Source organism: Budorcas taxicolor, chromosome X (assembly GCF_023091745.1).
Source record: "Budorcas taxicolor isolate Tak-1 chromosome X, Takin1.1, whole genome shotgun sequence".
In the NCBI taxonomy this organism is placed as follows: Eukaryota; Metazoa; Chordata; class Mammalia; order Artiodactyla; family Bovidae; genus Budorcas; species Budorcas taxicolor.
The window spans coordinates 10,216,941-10,225,918 of record NC_068935.1 but is presented as its reverse complement, the minus strand read 5'-3'; the positions used below and the strand labels follow the sequence as shown (position 1 = coordinate 10,225,918).

Here is an 8,978-nt window from a genome sequence, read left to right as displayed (position 1 = left end):
CAAGATGGCAATGTTTGTATTAGGCCTATGGCTCAAGTGAAACCTCTAGCCACACTGATCAGGCGGAAATGATTCCTCTCCAGTGTTAAACTTGAGCTAAACTAATATGGCCAAGTAAGCACCTGGAATAAAAGGAAATGGCAGGAGTATTTTCTTCTCTTAGGACTCCTCCTACAATGAAGACACTTACACCAAAGTTTCATACACTATGTAAACTTATGTATACTTTACTTATTGGTTACATTTCCGGATGCTATCTCTGATATCTATATTCTATGTAGTTTATGTCAATGTAGCTTATTCTATGTTAGTTTTATGTAAGAAAGAAAGCAGGGCAGGCCAGGACTAATGCTTGTTGAAGTCCTATTGTGTACCAGAGATTTAAAAATAGATCTCACTATTATAGTCTCCTGACAGATAAAGCCAGGAGGAAAAGAAAGCACATTTTTTAAAGACTATATTTTTTTTAAAAGGAAATAGTATAAGGATTTTCTATTATTTTCCCAGCTCCAGGAGGTAATTTGTCTTACAACACAGAAGTGTCAACAGATACCATTTGCAAAGGATTTCCCTTTTATTCCTCACACCTCTGTGGTAAAGTGGGGGATTTTGTCATATCCACTGAGAAGACTGAGGTTCAGAGAGGTGATAACATATACAATTTAGCAGTCATTTCTAGATTTAGAGCAGTGGTTCTCAAACTACCTTGTGTCATCTGTAGGTTGTATAAACACTCATTACTGGGCTTCAACTCTGGTTGAGGGCCAAGATTATTCTAACAAGTTCCTAGGTGATGCTGACGCTGCTGGTCTGGGGATCACAGCTGGAGAACTACTGATGAGAATAATAATAAACAAACAAAAGTGACATTTACCTTTTATGAGTGCCTGGAAAATCCCCATGAGCTGAGAGGACTGTGGAGATACATGGCCCTGAGTCACAGCAAAGGAGACACAGTGTGCAGTGTGCCCAGGCCCATGATTTAGGCCACAGACTCAGAGAGTGGCTGACACTATTTCACTCTCCTAAAGTGTGAGGTGACTAGTCACTGGTCTACAGAACAGGTCGTATAGCATTGTGATTTCACCATTGTGGGGAGCCCTATAGGTGAAGCATTAAGCCCCAAGCTCCCAAGATTTCCATTGATCTTAAGAGCTCTTTTTCAAGCTACTTCTTGTTAAACCCTTAATTCAGACCAAACTATGGGAAATTAGGAGAGGTTAAGTAAATCAAGGAAACTGTCTTATAAATACCTGCTCAGTAAACCAGTAATTCCAGAAACCTAGAATTACTCTCAAGTTTTCTCACTGTGTCCCGATGCTACAAGCTCTGAATACTCTAGTCTTGCTGGGCAACCAATGGTGGCCAGGATAATGCTTTCTATTATTTTTTATAGTGAGTGGTATTACTTTAAAAATTATTTATTTCTTTAATTTAAAAATAATTGCATTTGTTTATTTTGGTTGCAGTGGATCTTCACTGCCCCTTGCAGGGTTTCTCTAGCTGTAGAAAGAGGGGGCTACTTTAGTTGTGGTGCATGGGCTCCTTACTGCGGCGGCTTCTCTTCTCACTGTGGAGCCTCCTCCCGCAGTCTCTAGGGCACTCCAGCTTCCATAGCTGTGGTTCCTGGGCTCCAGAGAACAGGCCCTGTAGTTGTGGTGCATGGGTTTAAGTTGCTCAGAGGCATGTGAGATCTTCCTGGAACTAGAGAGGGAACCCATAACTCCTGCATTGGCAGGTGGATTGTTTACCACTGAGCCACCAGGGAAGCCCAGCTGTATTACTTTTAAAGGATTCTATTACTGAAAAATTTAAAGCAGTCTATGGCAAACAACAACATCCCAGCAAAGTTTGTCTGAAATGGTTAAATACTTGCAAATTATTTAGGGCTAATTCTCATGATATATGAAAGCATTGTCAGGAACCAAAATATAGAGAGATGAGCAAATGATGTTGTGGTAGGCAGCCTGTAAGACGGCTCCAGTGAACCTGAGCCTCCCTTCCTGAGTGGCGCCGGGAAGCTGGGGGACCCCTTCCTGGAGCCCAGAGCCTGTGACCGGAGCACCCTGGGCTTCCTTTGCACATAGCCTGCCTTTGTACTGAGAGGTCCTGGTGGAGGCACTAAGCGGTTCAAGGAAGCCAGACCCTGCCCCACTCCCAGGAAGAGAAAATTTCCACTCCTGCAGCTGGCTTGTGACTCACACTGCCACCCCAACCAGTCAGAGGAGTCTTGAGTATGTGATTTGCCTGAATGTACAGTAGTGAGTTAATCATACAAGTACATCATACACGAAAATGCTCTTGTATTTGAACAGTGAAAAGACCCTTTAAAAAGGTTTGATCTTGCTCTTTTTTTTTTTTTTTTTACCCAGTCTTTTATGGGTTCCTGGCAAGGTGGGCTGTTTCAGAATCCGAACCATGAGTTTCCAAAATACCGTGACCAGATAGTTCAGGACTTACATTTTTTTCCAAAATCAGTGACTGTGTTGGAATATTCATTCAGTTTGTCTGATCCAGACTCCTATAAAGGGTACATTGAAGACCTAAAGCCATATGACTTGGAAAAATGAAAGAATCTCAGTTTGCCCTGATGAAGTGCCTTTTGAACAGAGAAGTCCAGTTTATGTTGCATGTCATGTTTCTTACTGCCTTACTTCAAGCATGCAGTGCTGTGGATGATCCTGAGTTTGGCTATATCAGAGGAAACCCTTGTATTCATGTGAAAATGAGCAGAGTAATTGGATTAAAGCCTCAAAGAGAATCAACTATAGAATATATTTTGAAGGATGAAAACATAGCAACTTTATTAACTTATCTTCCCAATGGAATTATAGAATTAAAATATTTTCCATATTATGAGAAAAAACTGCATGTGAGGCATCTACAGTCATTAGTTGCCATCTAGATTACCTTTGACCCATGCAGTACTGTCAAAAAAGTTACAGTGAAGTGCAAGGCAGATGGATTTTACTCAATGTAAAACATCAGGGTGTTCTTGACAAGTTTTCAGGACGAATTGTGTTCAGAATCAGTGTGCATAGTGATGAGTTAGGGTGTCTCCACAGACTAAATGATGTGTTGTCTGTCTTTATTTTGTATCAGCTGGACCTGCATTCTAGAATTATGAGACCACCTTGGACAAAGGGGGTTGCTACACGACACTGTGGCAACTTCATAATGTGCTTCCAGATCATACTGTTCTATGTCTTTCAAAGTAACTGCCTGTTGCCTCTGCTGCCTGTTGAGCTATATACAGGCAGCCGATAGGGACTGTGAACACCTGATTCTGAACATGCAGAATGGGGGTCTTGTCCAATTTTTATGTGGTTTAATTGCCAAGCATCTAAAGCTTAATGTGCTGTCCTATATAAATATTTTATAGATTTAACACTGGTTAACTTTCATATTTTGATGCCAGCAAAGTTTTAGGAGAGAAAATGGTACCTGATCAACATCAAATCCCTTTATAGTTGCAAGAAATGCAGTGTGTGGAGAAATTTTGTATGTGAGGAGAAAAAAGGAGAATAAAAGTGGACTTGAAAGATTTTCTTGGGATTTTTATAAAATTATTTTTTTCATTCTAAATTAGTCTGTGGATTTTTTTTTATTAAGAGCACAACATTTTTGCTGTAAAATATGTAAAAAATGTAGTGAGGGGATTATTTGTAGTGATGGAACTAAATCTCTTATGTTATTTTAGACCATAGATGAGTCATATCATTTTTAGGTTAACTGGTAAGAATATGCACTTAATTTTTTATGAAAGTAAGTTCATAAGATTTAAATTGTATGATACTTTATGAAATATCTTATTGCTACTTTTACTTAGCAGATTGTGGACTCTAATAAAAAATATAAATTATGAAGAGCCTATTTAATAATGAGCACTGAGATGAGAGCAACTATAAAAAGATCATCATTTTGATTCTGTATTTCATCTCCTTCTATGAACTTTATATGATTATTTCTTCCAGTCTACGTTATTTTCAAAAAGCAAACCTACGTTTTCTATAAAAGTTGAGTTATAATTAATGTATAATGTTATATTAATTTCGGGTGTACCACAACACAGTGATTCAATAGTTTATACATTATGAAGTGATCACCACCATAAGTCCAGTTATCATCAGTCACCATACAAACTTATAACAATATTATTGACTATATTCCCTATGTGTACACTGTTGTTGTTTTAGTCACTCAGTCATGTCCAACTCTTTGTGACCCCACGGACTGGAGCCCAACAGGCTGCTCTGTCCCTGGGATTCTCCAGGCAAGAATACTGGAGTGGGTTGCCATTTCCTCCTCCAATGTGCACATTACATTCATGTAATTTATTTATTTTATAGATATAAGTTTGTATCTCTTAATCCCTTTCACATTGACCCATCCTCTTCCCCTCTGGCTTATGATGTCTGTAGAACTGAAGCAGCATATATCCACTGTTGTTGTTTAGTCACTAAGTCATGTCCAACTCTTTTCAGCCCCATGGACTGTAGCCCACCAAGCTCCTCTGCCCATAGAATTCTGCAGGCAAGAATACTGGAGTGGGTTGCTATTTCCTTCTCCAGGGGATCTTCCTGACCCAGGGACCAAAGCTGAATCTCCTGCATTGCAGGTGGATTCTTTACCACTGAGCCACCAGGGAAGCCCCATATATCCCCCAGTCCAGTACATAGAACCTAGGAAGAAGACATATTAAAGGGCCATGAATGTGAGAAAGAACTAATTGCTTAGGTTAACCATTTTCAAAATAAAACAAGATTTGATAGTGACTGGATAGAGGTGGGCTTCTCTGGTGGCTCAGTGGTAAAGACAATATATATACAGTGAAAAAAAAGATGGCACTCATGAGCCACGCCTCCCAGTTTTCATGCATGTGCATGAGTAATCCCTATACTTGAGTGTGGGGTGGGTTAACAGAGATAAATACTGAAGCCTGGAATCACTGTAAAGCTTTTCCTTTGTGTTTTGAAGCTGCTGGGGCTCTGAGTGCTCTACTCTCCCTAGGGGCTGGTGCTTGATATTCCCCAGTGTATTGCACAATTTCTATTACAATGGACTGTATTATTTATTTGTAAAATATACATAATATTTACCATTATAATCCTTTTAAAGTGCAGTTTAGTGGTATCTAGTACATTTAGATTATTGTACAACCATCATCAGCATCCATCTCCAGAACGCTTTTCATCTTGTTCTGTGCTCATGAAACAATACTCTTCTGTTTCCGTCAGCCTTGGCAGTCACTGTTCTGCTTTCTGTCTCTATGAATTTGAATACTCCAGGTGCCTCATGGAAGTGGACTCATACAGTATTTGGGGGATATATGTGTGTGTGTGTCTTCTTTCATTTGGCATGTATCAGATTTTCAGTTCTTTTTAAGGCTGAATAATATTCCACCATGGGGCCTCCCTGGTGGCTCAGAGGTAAAAGAATCTGCCTGCAACACAAGAGCTACAGGAGACACGAGTTTGATTCCTGGATCAGAATGATCCCCTGGAGGAGGGCATGGCAACCCACTCCAGTATTCTTGCCTGGAGAATCCCATGGACAAAGGAGCCTAGAGGACTACAGTCCATGGGGTCACAAAGAGTTGGACACATCTGAAGCAACTTAGCACACATGCATAAGATTCCACTGTAAGACAGTCATACACTGGTAGGCATTTGAGTTGTTTCTGTTTTTTGGCTACTGCTGTTAAAACCAGAGCTGTATTTAGTTAACAGTAGTTAAAGTGTTAGAACAGATTTTATTCAGAAACTATTGTAATAAGAGTAAAGAGACCTCAGATTATAACTGAGTTCGGTTCTCAGTACAACATGGGGAAATACAGGTGCATAGCCAAGGAGCAGATTGGACAGTCAGTGGATGGAAAACCAAAGCAGAAACATCAGGGATAAGGACTGGGGGCGGGGGCGGTGCGGATTCTGATTAAACCGACCTGACCAGTGTTGTTGCTGAAGGTAGGCCACAGTGATCAGATATTGAGGGTGGGGATTCTTGCTAAATTGACTTAGCAGGATTTTTGCTAAAAATTAGGCTATTCAAAGATGAACTCAAGAGTTCAAAGGTTGTGACCTAGTTGAGACAAAAGTTCAGAGGAACCTGATTAAAATTTGATGAGGAGTAAATCTTGTAGGTGTGAATAATACTGCTATGAACATTAATGCACAAATATTTGTTCAAGTCCCTGCTTTCACTTCTTTTGGGTATATACCTATAAGTGAGATTTCTAGATCATATTGTAATTCTATTTTTCATTTTTTGAGGAATTTCCAAACTGTTACAATAGCTGCACCATTTTACATTCCCACCAGCAATGCACAAAGTTCCAATTTCTTCACGTTCTCACCAACACTTGTTATTTTCTGTTTTAAGAAATGTAATAGCTATACTAATGGGTATGATTTACTATTTAGTTTTAAAATAAACTTTATTTTGAATAATTTTATATTTACATAACTGTATAATTTTAATAATATTTAAAAATGTAAAACAGAATGGTAGGGAAAAAGTAACAGTTTGAGAAAAGTAGAGAGAAAATATTTTCAAACTCTATGGAATTTACATTTCTGGTATGTTAGGTAGACTTACTAATCAACAGACAGGTGAGTCAATGATGTCAACAGAAAATTCACTAAAGAACCAATAATTGTGCCCAGGTTCCTGATGGTGGTTCAGATTGTAAAGAATCTGCCTGCAATGTGGGAGACCGGGGTTTGATCCCTGGGTCGGGAAGATCCCCTGGAGAAGGGAATGGCTACCACTCCAGCATTCTTGCCTGGAGAATTCCATAGACAAAAGAGGCTGGAGGTCTACAGTCCATGGGATCACAAAGAGTTGGACACAACTCTGTTCATTCCTGCATTGCAGGCAGATTCTTTATCATGTAAGCCAGCAGGGAGGCCCCAATAAACATTAGCAAACCATAGAAATCATATTAGTGAAATAGGCAAAATGCAGAAGAATATACATAATTTTGAAGAATATGTGCATTTTAGTATATTTTAATGTAAATATTTGATTGTATGTAATTATGCATGAATAAATTATATACAGAGAAATACACATGAAGAATAGTCATCCGTCTATTTTCAGTGAATATCTTTGGGTCAAGGACTGAGGTTCAGGCAGATGAGACTACAGGATGATTTCAATTTACACATATACATTTTTATACTGTTTGAAATTTATACTCAGGAAAATTTATTAAGATAAAAATTAATAAGGAGCCAAAATATGTAACCCACCTGACAAAAATTATGTACACATAGGTTTTATTTTGGAAATGTGTTCATAACATTCTGGTTTGTTAAGAAAATAGTAGATTAAAGCATCTGATTTGCTAGTATATCTGTGTATGTATTTGTTTCTATGGCTCAAACATCTTCACACATGCAACTTCTCTTACACTCACACAGGAGGTTGATGTCTAGTTTTAGGGCTTAGAGAACTCTAAATGTCTTGTATTCAGAGAGATTGCTGCCAGTGGGTGGTAAATTCTGGAAAGACCTAGCTGAGGCCAAGGCCAAGGCCAAGTCCCTCCATTCTTTCCTCCCCTTCCTCTCAATCTCAAAGCCCAGATATTCAGAATTGCCACTCTGATTCTGATTACTAGGTGGCATCTACCTTCATATTTTTCTGTTTTGTTTTTTAATGAAAAGGCATTTTTTAGAGTAAACAAAATGTTATTTTTAAGTGCTTATTAAGCAGTTCATATTCAAGCAGTTCTTGAAATTGGGCTTGAAAGATTTTTTATATAAAAAGACCAAAAGAATATCAATTTAGTTTCATATATGTGTTATTCATAGATCTAGCAACCTCTCTTGCCCTGCCCCACCCCTGTTTCCATCAAGGTCTGCTGACCTGGCCACACTGTAGAGAGGGTCTCCTGGGTGGAAAGCAGGCAGTTTAAGCCCCCAGTGTATCACAGCATCCACCTGCCTCTCCCCAAGCCACTTCACGTACAGCTGCCCATAGTAGTTTCCCTGAAGTGGACCCTGATATCATTAAACAAACACTCTCAGAAGCAATTTACTACCTACAAAGAGAACTTCAAACTCCCTTCCCCAGCTTACACTCTCCACCCCATGAATCCAGACTAGGTTTCCAGTTTTGTCTCCCAACTGCTCTGTGTTCTGGGAAAACTGCACTGTGGGCTACTCCCTAAAGGACTCCTGTGTTTACTGTGTATCTCTTGAACTGGGTGGGGATTGATTTGAGCAGAACTTGGCTCTAGCACAGTGACAATATACAGGCTTGACGTACTCCTTTTCCTGTTTGGAACCAGTCTGTTGTTCCATGTCCAGTTCCAACAGTTGCTTCCTGACCTGCATATAGATTTCTCAAGAGGCAGGTCAGGTGGTCTGGTATTCCCATCTCTTTCAGAATTTTCCACAGTTTATTGTGATCCACACAGTCAAAGGCTTTGGCATAGTCAATCAAGCAGAAATAGATGTTTTTCTGGAACTCTCTTGCTTTTTCCATGATCCAGCGGATGTTGGCTATTTGATCTCTGGTTCCTCTGCCTTTTCTAAAACCAGCTTGAACATCTGGAAGTTCACGGTTCACATATTGCTGAAACCTGGCTTGGAGAATTTTGAGCATTACTTTACTAGCGTGTGAGATGAGTGCAATTGTGCGGTAGCTTGAGCATTCTTTAGCATTGCCTTTCTTTGGGATTGGAATGAAAACTGACCTTTTCCAGTCTTGTGGCCACTGTTGAGTTTTCCAAATTTGCTGGCATATTGAGTGCAGCAGTTTCACAGCATCATCTTTTAGGATTTGAAATAGCTCAACTGGAATTCCATCACCTCCACTAGCTTTGTTCGTAGTGATGCTTCCTAAGGCCCACTTGACTTCACATTCCAGGATGTCTGGCTCTAGGTGAGTGATCACACCATCGTGATTATCTCAGTTGTGAAGATCTTTTTTTGTGTATTCATCTGTGTATTCTTGCCACCTCTTCTTAATAT

General features: G+C 39.5%; 1 pseudogene; it reads left to right on the top strand.

Moving 5' to 3' along the window:
* The first annotated feature begins 2,378 nt into the window (after nucleotides 1-2,378).
* Nucleotides 2,379-8,978, top strand: part of LOC128070117 (sodium/potassium-transporting ATPase subunit beta-3-like) — a 29,073-nt pseudogene continuing 22,473 nt past the window's right edge.